This window comes from Chlamydotis macqueenii, chromosome 10, assembly GCF_036417535.1.
Source record: "Chlamydotis macqueenii isolate bChlMac1 chromosome 10, bChlMac1.mat, whole genome shotgun sequence".
NCBI lineage: Eukaryota > Metazoa > Chordata > Aves > Otidiformes > Otididae > Chlamydotis > Chlamydotis macqueenii.
This window is the reverse complement of record NC_141565.1, coordinates 20,936,196-20,952,404: the sequence shown is the minus strand read 5'-3', so window position 1 is coordinate 20,952,404 and position 16,209 is coordinate 20,936,196. Positions and strand designations below refer to the sequence as shown.

Below are 16,209 nucleotides of genomic sequence, written 5' to 3'. Positions count from 1 at the left end.
TCCCGTTAATCACAGGGGAGGGGGTGGGAACGGTCTTTCACTGATCATAAAAACCAGCCACCTGCTTGGTGACCCCACAGCTCCTGACTGTGAGAGTACAGAGAGAAAGTGAATGACTAAATAGTTTAAATGCAAATTTGGTCCTCTAACCTTTTTTTTTTCGCAAGGAAGAAATAACCCTATTTGTGAAAAAGCAGATAGCCATGTATTTATGACAAGAAAAGGACTGCTACCAGGAAAAGAAGTCTCTGCTCGGATGAACAACTAGGAAATGATGGAAGAACAGTCAAAATCAATTGGAGGCAGCAAACAAAGCAGAGCATACATCACTGTCGCTCGCAGTGCAAACTATCAAGCTTTCAAAGTCAGTTGTCAATTCCGAAAAGCCTCCTGCACGTGATTAAAATCCAAGTAAACCAAGGAGATTCAGTAATAATAAGAAAGCCTGATGTCTCATCAGACTGATTAGGCTGATTATGCTCATGCATTCCAAAAATCTGCACTTGAAATTAATTTTTGCAATACCTAACTAGTAACTTGAATTAACAATTATATCATTAAGATTTTATTAATAAGAAACTTCATTTAAACACCACCTTGCAATCTTTCCCAGGAAATCAGGAACAACATCAGCGTTGTTGAAGGGTTACAGAGCGCACAGATGAGCAATGTGCGGATTCGAGAGGCTCTCCTCTGCTGTCACACGCTGACAAAAACCTTTCCTACAAACTTCTGCAGAATATTGCACTGAAATTTTGTACCACTGAATTCCCTGCTAAACGAAATTAAACGCACTTGCGGAAAACCACCCCGCAGGAGGCTTTAACACAGAAGTAGCACTCTAAGACTTTTTTCCACGTGTTTGTTATCTTCCTCCAAGAGAAACACAGCTTCTAGTGCCTCTCTAACCCCTGCCCGGAGAGTAAGAAATTATTCTCTATACTTTTGACATTAAAAATCAATGGGACAGCAAAAGAAGAAGAAGAAAAAATAACCGTCACAGCTGCAAAACGACTCTGAATCACAGTGTAAATTGTTTGGCTGTATGTCTCCCCTGACAAGAGCCTTAAGTTCCACTTTGCCTTGCAACCAAGCCCGAAGATCCTGGCTAACATAGATTTTTGTTCTTATTTGACAAGTTAAAAAAAAAAAATCATAAAAACACCAGAAGACCTATTAAGCCAGCACGCTCAATTATTTCTTGGCACACTTACAACAAACAGTAAGCGTGTTTGGAAGAAGGCTTGAAGCAAGACTGTCATACCTCTGCATTTCCTTGATAAGAGCTCTTTCCACTGGAAATTGCACTTGAGCAGAAGTAGGTGGCCACGGAAATCAGAGGTTTGCAGGTATCTGGCTGTGGGATCTGCCACTGTGCCTGAGCAGATGCCCCCACAACACACGCATGGCCACGCAGCACATGCCATACAGGACTGGCCTCTACCCGTATTCTTCTCACTGTGTCATATTTTAACTTCTTTAAAAAAATTTTTATTGTTTCCTACTCCTTCTTGTTATGTTCTTCCACACTTTACTGTTTATCCATTTCTCCTAAGTACATTGTCAATGAGATCACCAACTCCTGACACAGACTTTTGCCTGTATTTTGGAAAAAAAAAACAAACAAAACCCAACATCAAAAACCTCACAGACGGTGATAAAAAGGAAGCCATGTTCCAGGGTCCTGCACCCTCTAGCCCTCAGATGCACACCATACTGGGAAGGAGGAGGGGGTCTGGAAGCCAGCGTGATGCCCACTAACAGACCCGAGAGTCCTAGAGGTTTTCTTCCTGGGACTTGGCTACATAGTATGTAAGAAACCTGAAAATAATTGCATTATGATTAAGTACCCCACAGGGTACTAAATACCTTATAATAGAAATAAAAGACACTGTCATTTAGGTGGTTTCCAGTTAAATGTTAGACATAATGCAATGAGCATCGGCAAACACAAGAGAGAACAAAATGAAGCAAAACAGTGCCTGGAAGTGGTAAGTTCATTAAGTTTAACATGCAGGCACCTTTGTGACTTAATTAGAGTTTTCAGGGTGTGAATTGCTTCAATTACAGTGATGTATCATTGCATAGATCAAAAAAGAAAGGAGCTTTAATTTCAATAAAAATATTTGTACATGTAACTAACAAAACGCGACCAGAATTGGCGACTGCTTACGCGAATAGAAACTGCTTCTGGTTGGAGCCAGGATCCCCACGTCTGCTTTTGGCGAAAATACGCCACCAGCTCAGGGATTTGTGGCACTAGGCACTATATGTTTCTATTCATAGGGTCAAAAAGGACAGCAGAGGCAAGAACGATGTACACTTACCCCAACTAATCAAAGCAGCACATCTGCTCGAAAAATCCTAGGTCACCCGCACCAATGAGTAACTCCCATATTGGGCTTTTATTTTAAATGTGTGATCTGAGACAATCAACATCGGATATTTGTATGACTGTTAAGAAAAGAATACAGTTGCATATTAATTTTTGGGCTATAACCTGGGAGTTCTCTATTTGGAAAGCAACTTTCAAAATTGACTAAGGCAAACCACTGAGGAAGAAAATATTCACACTTTCCAATCCTGGAGGTCAATGTCCTGCCAAAGCTTATCGGGAGCACGCAATACTAAACCAATGACTCCACTGAAACCAGAAAAATATTGTGTAAGTTACTCCAGTAACTCCAGCATCACATGAGGATGTGATTAGTAATGTTCTCAGTGCAAAGAGGAGAATACAACAAGGAGGCTTAACAGGAATGGAAACAGGTTATCACAATTAATGCTGTTACGCAGATCTCATTTAATGAATGAGCAAGAATGCCATTTAACCTTCATCATCTCCACAGCATCACGTCTAAATCAGACTTAACAGAGCCACGTGAGTATAAAGCCGTACGTATTTAACCTGTGAAGATGACATTCATTTGTACCACTGACACCGCTGTCCCAGCGATTGCATGACTTTGGGGAAGTCATCTAAGTTCTCTGCGTCAAAGTTTGCCTGTCGCTAAGGACAAGTACTTTGTGCATCTCAGAAGAGACTTAATTAGCTATTATTTGCACAAAAACTTGACATCTGATGCTGAAATGCACTGCAGTGCCATACGCTATTAGCACGTGCACACCAACACTCACCCTTTAATATGAACTTGAATGTCTTCTCCTGCATTGCTAGATTTTTCTGTAGCCTCCATTGAAACTCTGCCTTAATGTTTCGTGACACAACTGACACAGGTCCCGCTAAGTGATGCCAGTCTGATACAGATGCTTATTCCTCAAAAACTCTCAAAAGCCCAGAAAGTGCCAGCAGGAGCTGTCGATCCCATCAGGTTTTCGGTTTGGGTAGGGTATTGCACTGAATGACCTCCTTCCTGAACCTCAAATGTGGTTTAATGAAAACTTAAACAACCTGAAACGATCCAAAGCCCCTTAAGACTGGGTAGTTTGTTTCAGTAAACGGCATACGGAAATTTTAATCAAAAACATATGGCTTTTCATAGTTACAATTATCCAACTTTGGCTAGAGTAATGCAAAATTTCCCCGAGTTTTACACAAAAAAACCCCAGTCTTTATAGCAAAGAAGATTCAATTATAAGCAAATAAAAAGTGCTGTAGCCTTTTATCCTTCATTAGGACCTATTTGAGTTTGTACTTTATTTATGAAACCTGTTAATTCTTTTTCTAAACAACCACTAGGTAAGTCCTAGAAATCAAAGTTTACTCTTTAAAAGAAATAATTCACAGATGACATCCCAGTATGAGCAAGCAAGCCCAGATCAGCGCACTTCCCTGCAAGGTCCCACTGCTTGAGCAGAGTTTGACCTCTGCTTTTTGTGTTTGCATCCCTTCTCATTCACAGCTCCACTCATTGCTCTGCTGTTAAGACCTCTGCCCAAGCAGCGCGGTTCCAGCATTCGGACCCGAGGCCGCCTTGGTACCCGTTACGGGCTACAACGTGGAAATAACTCAGCTGCCGAACGCGGCGTGCCCTGGGAACCAGACCTGGAAACAAGGAGGCTTCCCTCAGGAGGCTACATGTCTCAGGTTTTTGGTGATTTGACAGAGATCTCTATGTTTGATGAGAGCTAAGCTCTGTTTTGCCTTTCTTTGTTTGCTGGAGGAGGGTTTCCATGGTTTGCCTTTTTTTTTAATGCATAGCATATTTTTAGAATCCAAAATCCATAATTATACCAGTTCTGAAACTGAGCTCTTTAAGCAAGAGGGCTATTTTAGAACTATTAAACCCAGAAATCTTATAGGAAAAGTAGATGAATAGTAGCTGATTCAAATGGATGGTGACAGGTGTCTGCACGTCTTTTAGAAAGCCAATTTCTGTGACTACACCACGGAGAAGGAAGCACTGCTGTACGCTGCCTTGAACGGCATACTGTCAAAAACTCATACACCGCTAGCAAACCCTTTGTCATTACGTTTAACGGGTTTTTTTCCTAATGATTAGAAAAACAATGTCAATGCTATTTTTATCTATTATTCTTGTTCAACTGGTATGAAACGATTTCTCCTTTTACTATATTCTAATGAAAACATACACACATCAATCATTTCTTTATACATCACTGAATTCTAATTTCCAAAAGAAAACACGACTAATATTCAGGCTTAGAGGAAAAAAAAATGCTAGTGGCTTTTATGCTGCTATATTTTACTTAAAGTCTATCTCTAGAGACTTCTGTAAAATGAATTTGATAACACACCAGTTATACTCCTCTGCTGAGTCGATGTTAATAGCAGGTAGCTACCAAAGCATAATATCTGTATGTCTATCGCTGTTTTCAAATGGATCAGAGTGAGCTATTCAATCAACCCTGACAGAGGATGTGTGCTTGAAGGGAAAACAAGGGATGGACCCCGAGAATACAACTGCAAGGTAACCGCAGAGGCCTTGCTGGTGCAGCCGCGGGATGGAAACAGATGCGTCCAAGCTGCGAGCACAACCCGCAGCTCCCCCTCAGCACAGGAAGGCACCTTGGGACGGAGCAGAAAAGTGGGTTTGCGTGGAACATGGAGAATCACAAGCAAGAACACATCCATGTAAAACACAGTAAAACTCGGAGATCGCAGAGGCAGGAATCAGTGAAGAACGAGCAGTTGACACAGCACAGTAGCAAACTTATAAAAACATCCACAAGTCAGGCCCAGTCAGGGGGAAAAAAACCCCCACCACCATCACACTCTCCAAAGCGTCTCCAAAGACAGGCCAGGGGCTGTGGCCCCCTTCTCCTGGGAAGGCTGACAACGGCCAGTTTTGGTCCAGGAGCAGCACAGGAAGGGAACAAGGCAGATGCCACCCACACGTGCTAGACTGTGTGCACCATTGCAACTGTGTAATTAGTGGGAATTAGCAATAATGCGATACTATGCACTTTAGCCTTAGTATCATTGTAACTGTACTAAAAATATGTCTTCCATTACGTTATTAATACTTCAGTTAGAAGTATGAATCTTTTCATCAGAATTTTTTAAAGGAATTTTTAGCCCATATAAACTGGACGGGGTCTTTGGTACTTTACCCTTGAGGTTTGCTTGTAATTTGGATACAGAAAACTTGAACGGTTAAAAAAGAATTTGATAAGAACTGACAAACCAGAAGACTAAACCTTGTTCACCGGCAATTTTGAGTATTCTTTAGTGGACAAAACACCACCTTCACTACATACAGTAAATGAACTTTGAACCACCCACACAACAGGAAATAAAGATATTGGTAAGGGGTTGTTACGTCTTCATAGATGTGAAACGCACAATCCACTCATGTACACAGACACAGCCAAGACTCCTGAAGTCAATTTTCAAGCATGACTTAAAGAGATTTATGGAGCATAATGGGGTTTGCCTTCTCATAACCCTTCTATAATTTTAAGATGATCCCAGCAATCTAAGATTCAGAAGGATGTTGAAGGTCATACGCAGTCCTAGAACCAAGGTCAATGGGAGATTTTTATTATTAAAGACCACATGACTTATCTTCAGGGTATTCTGAATGGGTTTGCGATGACACCTCGTTCAACAAAAAAAGAGCGACCAGAGAGCTTGGCCAGCTTTTGCTGGTTCAGACTGAATAAAGAACCTTCTACCAAGAGACAGCTATATGCCCTCTCTCAAATTGTTTTCATCAAATTTGCATAACTCTCCACATATAACAGAGCATACTTTCATATCCTGGACACAATACACAACCAGATGGACACAGAAGTCATTTGCATCGCTGCCCATGGAATAATACAACTTCATTGGCTGTAGACTATAAACTATGCCAATTTGGCCCATAAAATAGTCTTGAAGATGAGATTCTAGTGCATCTCAGTCAATTTCAGATTTTAGAGGACATTGGTTTGAAGAAATCATAGCCCGTCTACACGAAGGCAGGCTGAAAGCACTTTAACTGATGACTAGCACCCACAAAAGCATTAAAGCTTTTTGCTCTCAAAACACTTGACAAGATTTGCCTCCTGATATTTACGACCCTAATATCTCTAAACACTCTCTCTATAAAACCTGTGTGTGACTTTTTGAAAGCAGGGTTTTATGTCATCCCTTTCACAAACACACAAAGACTAAGTTCTTCTGCCCATGTCCTTGCTGGTGTGTCAAGACTACACAGCGGGCTATGCCGCTTGGAATAAAACCGCCTTTGATACAGAGCTTAATAGAATTTTAGTTTAAGAGCTGGTGTTCTAATGAATAATTTTTAGAGTCACTGATTTGAGAAATAGTTTACAAGTCTGGGGATGAAAGCTTTCTAATATGACCTTTAGAACAGAAATTTCACTGGGGTTTCTACTTCTCAGGGAAAAAAAAAAAGTTTTAGAGGTAAACATCTTGAATTTTCCTACCCTGCCTCTCCTCTGGAAAACATTTTTGCTTGGACTTTATTATTGCAGGCATATATTGAAGGTATTGCCTGTGCAACTTTACCAAGTGGCCAGGTCCAGTTTGGACTTCTAGACCTTTCCTTTCCCTGATCTTTCCTGCACAGAAACTGCTATCGTTCTCACAAGACACAAAAATTCTCAGATGAGCCTTTGCCACGGGGGCATCTGCAGCTGAAGGATTTTCATGGTGGGCTTTGCTTTGAAGGCTCAACCTAGCTACGTAGGAGAGATGCGTAGCTGGAGGAGTGGCAGGTCTGAACTCCAGCCAGACGTCCTCAGAGGAGGCACGCTGCCTCCTGCCAGGGAGAAGGGTTCACAGCTCCTCCCATCTGAGCCAGGAGCAAACTGCAACGGCCACACTTGGGTTAGAAAAGGAGAAGACTGGCGTGTTGGTATGCGAGCCAAGATCCTGTTTTTCTCCCCGGCTCTCCCCGTCACTCACATCTCTGACCTATGTATCATCTTGGACTTTGACACCTCTATCTGGGTTCTCTTATTGAGGCTATGTTTAAATCTTGACAGGTCTTCCTGACCACCATCTATCAAAGACAAACTGATTTGTCTACCTGCATGGCTAAAATTCCTCCTCAGGCTTTTGCCTTGCATTCCAAAGCCTATGACAGCTTTTCCTCGAGCGTTACCAATGCTGCTGGCCAACACGCAACTGTGGGAGTCACGGATCCTCGTGCTATGGTTGGATCTCCTTCTCCTTCCTCTGCCACAGCAAGCATGAGCTGCTTGTCCTCGCCGGGACGGCTCCTCCTGGCACACCGTATCCTCGGTGCCTCGCTGGGATTTGATCCGTGCTTTCAAATAGGCAACAAGGCTTTTTTTTTTTTCTTTCTTCATGCCACTCATCTTACTGGGGAACAGGGGCTTTCAGCAGTACCTGCCAAGGCACCTACTGTCCTCTTCCTAAACCAAACTACTCTTTTTACGATGCTACCAAAATAAAAGAAAAAATCCTCCTTGACTTTATGTTCCATTTCATAAAAGTTGCCTGTTTACTATCCTTCCGTAGGAAATATTTCAAACATTCATTTTGAAGCAACTCTCCTGCTTGAGACAAAATGCTGAGGACTCAGAAAATTTTATTTTACTGCTTTAATCTGGAAAATCTGGGCAGATGTTTCCCCTTGGGTTGACTTGAATGGAGTCACTTCACTCAGAATTTTTTTAATATTTTCCTAGCAAAACAATGCCTTATCCTCACACTTTCTTCCAGCACAGAGGACTTTGCAGTATTTCTACTGGCACCAGGAGATACTGCACAGCCCCCTCTCACTTCATAGCTGAGCATTAACATTGCAGATGCCCCGTGCGTTCCCCACCGGAGCATGCTCTGCTGCACCTTCTTACTTTGCGCAGCTAAACGAATGCAAATTCAGACCTCAGATAATGTAAAATAATGTGACACAAGCTAGATGTTTCAAAGAACAATTTCCCTTTACTTGATAGAAACACAAATGAAAAGAACCCCACAGAGATTCTGGTCCTCAGACGGTATCTGGCAGTTCAGCTTGCCGATGGAAATGCACATTACGATGCTACGCAGCACCACTTAAAGGGGAGAGATTTTTTTATTCTGTTCATCTCTCACGTTTAATGAATTATGAAATGGCAGTCACGTTTGTTGCAGACAGGAAAACTAACATGGGACAACTTCTGACAAACACATTTAAAGCTCTGCTGTCCTTCGCATGCCAATACTGACTCCCTGTTTCTGCTCTCCAGAAGGAAAATAGGAAAGAAAAAAAATAAAACAATGAAAAAGCAGCCACTAGCATAAAATTGTTCTGTATTGGCCTTGCATCCCAGCAACAGGAACAGAAATTTTCTTACAGATTCCACCTCCGGCCTTTGGGTACAGTCTGCGCTTGACCAGGGGGTCCTGTAACTGCTATTTTCCATACGTTTAGAGACAATCCTGATTTGCACTGATACAGAAACGGCAAGAATCAACCTAAGGTCCTTCCAGGTCCAGTTGGAGTTTTTCACAGCACCCTGAGATGGTTTAGCACAAAGATGATGTTCTCAAGACTAGAAAGAGTTTCACCTAACGACAGAGCTTTTTGGAAGGAAAGCTTACATCACTGGACCTTGGCACACTGGGACCAAATCAGTCCATTTAAGCGTTCACTTTAAACAAACACCTACAGCTGCATTTCATTCTTAAAGATCCAGCCCCTCAATATAAAAATATGAATGTATTTTGAATACATGTTATTTCACACATTAAAGGCAAAATTAATAAATATGGAGAGAGACAGGAAAAAACTGTGAACAAGCCTGTTCCCTAAATTTCTAAACTACAAGAGAAGCCACGGCCCTGCGACCGACCAGCGGTCCCATCTCACCACAGCCCAGCGGCCGCTCTCTTGCCCAGCCCAGCATCTCCCAGCCGCAGCCCTCCAATGCCTCCCCATGCAATGCTCCCGGCTCTCCGCAGAGTTATTTTTGCATGATACAGACCGAAACAGACTTCCTAAATAACACTGCAGGATCACAAGATTACTAGCTTTGAGAGAAGGTGATTAGTTACAAATGCCCTGCCACTGCTTTAAGTATTCGTCTTATTTATAACCCTTGGGTGGAAACAAAGCAAGTGTAAATCCTACGTTTCTGTTCTAAGTCAAGGGTCCTTCTATCACAGATGAAAGTAAAGTAGGTTACGTATCTATCCTCTGCTACATACTCCCTGTTGGTCCTATTCATTAAAAAAAACAAAAAAAAAAAACCAAAACGAAAAAGAGCAGCTTACGTGAGGCCTAGCCTAGTTTTCTGCCCATGGGAGACTGCCTGGCAAATGTGCAGAGGTAGGGAGCTGGTTTTCTAACACTGCTCACTGCACTTTGCACAGCTGAGTTAAGATTTCAGAAAAAAAAATTTGCTTGTTCCCTTGTGAAGAACACAGCCTGCGTCACACCAAACCCAGTCACAGGGGCTCAAACACAGCAGTGTCTAATTTTGGGTAAAACCATCAGGCCCTTCATGGATATAAATGGTGTTTTTCCTGTAAACAACACCAGAGGAGGAATTAGGGACTCCATTTACATGCATATAGGAAGAATCATAGCATCACAGAAGGGTTTGGGTGGGAAGGGACCTTCAAAGCCCACCCAGCCCAACCCCCTTGCAAGGAGCAGGGACATCTCCAACCAGATCAGGTTGCTCACAGCCCCGTCCAACCTGGCCTGGAATGTTTCCAGGGATGGGGTATCCACCACCTCTCTGGGCAACTTGGGCCAGTGCTCCACCACCCTCAGCATAAAATTTTTTTCCTTATATCTAATCTAAATCTATCTCCCTCTATTTTGAAACCATTACCCCTTGTCCTGTCATAACAGGCCCTACTGAAGAGGTTCTCCCTGTCTTTCCCTCTAGGCCCCCTTTAGGTACTGAAGACACTCTCAAATTTGTTGTAACTAGTCCCAAATCTTATCTGATGGACTAGACAATTTTAACATAGCTTCGCAGGAACGGGAACACCACAAATAGCTCATGTCCTACTCTTACAAGCCGTGAGCTGACACAGCCTCCCCCACCGCAGTGCAGGCATGGAGCTCCCACCCAGGACACTACAGACTCCCACTCCATGTACCCTGCGGGGACTTTTCATGAGTGCTCCCACAGAGAACCAGAACAAGGGAGGAGGCAGGAGAAGGTGCCGAACTGGGTTTCTGCCATTCACAAGCAGAAAGTCCTTGAAAAAATAAACTTCCTGAAGAGGGTGAGGGTGGGTGACCAACGGGCTGCCGAGGGATAAGCAGAGCCACGCACGCCCGCCGTCCCAGCTGCAGTCTGACTCCAGGAAAAGAAAAAAACCAAACCCAAACCCTCCGTCTCCTTAATTTCCAGGAGGTTTAAAAACACATCATCTTTTCTCAACACTCAGACGTTAGTAATCACTGCGGAAATGATTTAATTTGCGTGCCGAATGCCTCATTCAGCCGAGCGGCAGCGCATCGCTTCATTGATCAATCAATGCGATTGTTGTTGCGCTTGTTTGTTTAGGCAAGGCAAGGCAGACACTTTGGCGGTTTTCTGAAAATGTTTTCATTATTAATTGTTCTTGAAAGAATTACTTCATTGATCATTTAATCTCCAAAAAGAAAATGAATGCACTTCAGGGCAATAAGAGGGTACAACAGTAAAGAATTTGAGCAGCAATTATAATTTGTTTCTTAGCAACTAATAGCAAAAATTACGGGATTTGCTCGGATACAAGATATAACAGGAATCATTCCAGCAATGGGAATACTGAAAAAAATCCTTTTCAGTATAATGTTGGGAGCGATTTTCTTTTTCTACAATCACAGCGAAATTATTTTGGGACGGTAGGTCAAAGCCCCAAAGTATTCTCATTACAACTGCATTATTACTGTATTTTCTGCTGCCATTTGCACTGCACAGCGCTGAGCCCTAGCTACTAATTCATGCAGAACAATTATTTTCACAGAAACACTTCTATAAAACAAATTCCTTTAACAAAATGTGAGTTTTCAGGAACGATAGTGTGATTCCCTGCAGTTAGGAGTATGTTCATGGTAATGAAGAAGAAAGGTAGAGTTTCTACAAATGAATAACCCAATGGAAAATGTACAAAAGTTACGTCTGAGGCTGCTGCCCTGGTCAGAAGTGGAAAGAAGCCCAACTCCAAACCCTGCCCTGCAGGCAGGGTTTAATCTTCAAACAGAGTAAAACAGTTCAGGCTAAATTCCACGCACAAGATCAGCCATTTCGCTTGACCGGGGCCATCTGCAGGAGGTGGAGGAGGAGACCTTTGCCCTTTCATTTCATCTCATCTGCCCGCAGCGTGCGACAGTTTGCTGCTGCTCCAGCACCCTCTGAGGACACTCCCCTTCATCGCCATCCTTGGGCCTCATTTCTGTTCAGTAAATTGGTACCTCAGCTTTCTGCACACCTCCCTATCACCTTTGCGAACTGCAGAGCATACCCATAGCATTAGCATAGACCTCAATTTACAGATTCGAAGGAAACTCCTTCATAGACAATTGCTACGGTTTGGAAAGGCACCGACTTCAGAGAAGGGTCGCTGCGCAGAGCAGAAGAAAGGACACGGACTGTCCTCCCAGTGCGGGGGCACGACAATGCGCAAAATGCTAAAAACCCTGGAAAAGTAGATCCCATTTCTCTAACAGCTCATGTTTCACAGATAGCACTTTTAGGTAGTTTTTAAAACAACAGGGGAAAAACAATGGTATGACCGAAAAACTGCACTGATTTGAACTTGATTTTTCTCTTTGGACACTCATTTTAAAATCAGCAGCATGTGACCACAGCACTGATGAGAAAGGCAATGACTACTGCATGGCTACTCATCCACGTCTCTGGAGGGTTTATTTTTAAACCACCATTCCAGCAGGTAGCACCATCTTTGTGTGTTTTCAGGTTAAACTGCAAATCCTGCTGAGGAGTTTAGGGCCAAATGGAGTCTAGTTATCACAGCAGGGAAAGGATATTTCATCTACCAGCACTGGGGATGGCTCCACGGGAGAAGACAGGGGTCATCTGCCAGGAGAGCAGAGCAGAGCCTTGGCCCCATCCCCATGATGAATTAGCTGCCGCAGGTGGAGGCAGTGATGGGGCAGACACAGTCCGGAAACCCCTCAGGACAGGGGGCAAAGAGGGGCCCAGACTCACGCTCCACACTGCTCCTGGAGATGTGCAAAGCTTTGGCAGTAAAAACAAACCGCAGCCTCAGCAAGGTAAAATAAATATCAGAGTTAATCTCTAATTAGAGTTGTTATGCTATGGGCGCTCAGAAATCAGCTGGAAGGCAGGATAATAATCATCATTTGCTTTGCTGGGGAGAGTCCTGTCTCACTCATCCCACCCCACCAATGGGATTGTAAAAAAATAGACCTGGCCATCACTTAGCAAAGAATTACAGACAGAAGGGGAAAATTTACTTAGTCTTTTCATCCCGTAACTCATTTCCACCAGCGTGGCTCATTTTGTGCAGGTCTGACTGGCCGGCCCTTTTCTTCGTTACCAGCCTTCGGTCAAGCAAGAGCAAACCCAAAGACAGTGGACGAGCTGCAAGCCGGCACTGGCTGTGGTCGCCCACACACAGCGACAGACTGGGGGCTTCTGCAAAGACACATCTGGTGAGAAGCCATCGGGGCTGGGCTGCCCGAAAGCACAATCCTTTGGACACCTACCACACTCAACAGTCGATAGAAGGGGAGGAGCAAGAGATTTGGAAGCCCTTGGGTCATCACCCGCACAGGGCAGGGAGTACACACGTAGTCCGGATGATCAGTAGTAGCTGCAAGCAAGGAAGATCAGCACTGGCAGAGGCTACCAAAATAAGAGAAACTAAATCTTCCTATGTAGTCCTCCAAATACCCACTCCTGAGAAGGGTCTGTGAACGTGCAGAACAGGCTGGCGAGCTTCTCCAAGGACGGTCATCAACACTGCCTTGCACTGGGCACAGACAAACTCTTGGAGCCCTTCCCAGCACTCAACTTTGGGATTTTATGCCTACAGAGACGTGAGTATAAATGCAACTTTCAGCACCTGTGTGCACTTATCTTCCATTTTGTAAATTATCTCACAGTGAGTGAGATATTTCAGTAGAAATAATTTGGCAAGGATGCCTGTTCAAAGTGCACCCCACTCCCGGCGTCCCGCTCTTCTGCCCGCAGCCAAGAGCCGCTCAGCATCTTCGAGTGCTGCCAAAGGGACGGGAAGCTGAGCAGGCGGAACAACCTGCAGATTCATCGCTTTCCGAGGGGTATGGTCCAGCCCTGGTGCCACTGAAGATCAATACAAGTTTTATCTCCGACTTAAATGGAAGCAGGATCCGGGCCATGGTAAACAGCTTTAATCACATGTCTGAACGGGTGGGTACATCTCTAAACTGCAGCATCAGAGCTGCACTTCTTTCCAGGCATAACTTCTTATTGATTTCAGTGTTATTTCCGAACAGAAACTACGGTACAGTGAATAAAATTGTCAAGCTAAGCCCCATCCTCTAAAATAAAAAGCCCATAATTTAATCTAGTTCAGCTGTGTTTTCGTATATCATTTTGGAGAAGCCATTATTAGAATCCATACTCAGAGTTTAAGGATTTTTTTTTTTTTATTTTCTGAGAGCCTGTATTGCTATAAGCACAGGGTTTAGGGTAGCATTAGTCCATATTCTGTTTGGCACAGCAGATTCCTCACTTTACAAAAATATGTTCAATTTCAGAGACAACTAGTATCAGAGGGAAAAAAAATGAGAACAAATTTGAAATGTAAATGATATATCACAAAGCAAGTATTGGGGGAAAATATTAGCACTTTTATCATAATGAGTTTGTAACCTAAATACATATTTCAAGGATTAAATTGCTGACCCTCTCTGACCTCCACAGGAGGCTGAATAGCTAGATCACAGTTTAATCTTCAGTGAAAACGCGAGAGAAGAATAACTCAGCCCTGGAAGAATGAATGAACGTATATTAATGATGCCTCAGGATTCAGAATTTAACCCTTAAAAGGAGGAAAAAAAGCTCAACCCCAGACATTAGTTTCAAAAGACTCAGTGATAACTTTCCTCAGAAATAAAAATGAGAACACAAAAATCACGCAACATACCGGAAATCTGGAAAATAACAGATTGCTGGGAGAAAGGGGGGAAGCTACGGACAGGTTAAGCAGTACAGTCCTCAGGCTCTAAGCAAACCGCTTTCCACCGTTAAAGCATAACATGTAACACAGCGGGGCGTACGCGACCACGCTGAAGCCCTGGAGCTGAGTGGGAGACTGTGTGTGCAATCCAGGTGCCAGACAAGGGTGTAAATTCAAAGACAATAACTTGATAAAAGGGAAAAATCCTGAGAGAGCAACCGAGAGCAAACAGGTTTAAGAGAGCTCTCCAGTGGTCAGAAAGATTCCTCCCCATACGGTGTTTCAGGTTAGTCCACGCAGAACCTACAGAAGACCACTAAAAAATGATCACGTTTGGAACAAAACCCCTTAAAGGTGAGCAGTTATACTAAGCAGTGCTACTGCATCCACATGTCTTGGACGTCAAGGCTGAAAAACACAGATTACTAACACAGATGCTCATTTTTATTGGTTCTTAGAAGCAGAGCTTTTATAATAAATTTAAGCCACTCTGCGTATTTCATAATTCAGCTAATTCTGGTTGCAATGCCTTTGATTATACACAAAATGACTTACTGTTTTGTGAAAGCAAAGCACAGAGTCTACCTTGAAAAATGCTGGTTTTTCTATTGAATCCAAATGTTTCTAAACTGGTTATGCTATTTTAGCAATCTAAAATAAATTTTAGAAATCAAAAATAAAAAATTTATTCAAGTTCCCCATCATTACTTTAACTGGAAAATAACAAGCTTTGGTTTTGAATTCAATCTTCTTAACTAAGAATCAGTCAAATCAAATTTCCATTCGGTCAACTAGAAAACCTGAAAGATTTTTGCCGGATGTATCACTCATCAAGACAGATAAATTAATCATAGAATCATAGAATACCAGGTTGGAAGGGACCTCAAGGATCATCTGGTCCAACCTCTCCTTGCCAAAGCACTGTCTAGACAAGATGGCCCAGCATCCTCCCCAGCTGAGTCTTAAAAGTGTCCAGTGTTGGGACAGACAGACTTTAATAAACTTTCTGTGTCTGAAGGAAAGATAAAATGTTAAAGGTTGATAGTTTCTCAATTTTCGCACAGAACTCTGTGTTATTTAGTGTCTAACAATTCAAACTAGCAAGGAAGTTGACATATTTCCACTCAAGTGAGTAGCAACTGCAGGTGCCAGCATCAGCATCCTCCATCCCAGTCCCTTTGAAGCCTGGGACCGGAGTATAAGTAGCTGCAACCCAGTACCCAGCTTGTCCTTCAACAATTGACTCCAGCAAACAGTGCGACCCCAGCCAAGGGGTGCTGAAGTGCTTGGCTTTCAGTGATGCTTCCCAGGCTCCCCCCGATAGCTAGCAGAAGGCCGTGAGCTGTAAGACGCGCTCTCTCCAGAGCAGCAGACCAACGCAATATTTATGAAGTGATCACCTTGACATAGCTAAATCTGGAGTGATGAGATTGGTCTGGAGGAAGCTGTTTATTACTCATCCAGAGTGAAAATGCACCTTCAGTCACCACAAAACACACGCAGGTCAAAAGCAAGTGGATAATATATCGTGAACTACGTGTGGAGACAGAGGACTTGCCTTTACTCCCAGTAATATTTCTCATTACAAATTGCCTCTCTATATTGTGTGAACCCGGTGTTTATCGGCATTTTTAGCTTTTTACTTTCGCAGCTGGAGCACATCAACTTAT

At 43.1% G+C, this 16,209-nt stretch overlaps 1 protein-coding gene across 3 annotated transcripts in view; it reads right to left on the bottom strand.

Moving 5' to 3' along the window:
- Nucleotides 1–16,209, bottom strand: part of LOC104482062 (contactin-4) — a 321,299-nt gene that overhangs the window by 95,832 nt on the left and 209,258 nt on the right. The gene's annotated exons all lie outside the window — the stretch shown is intronic.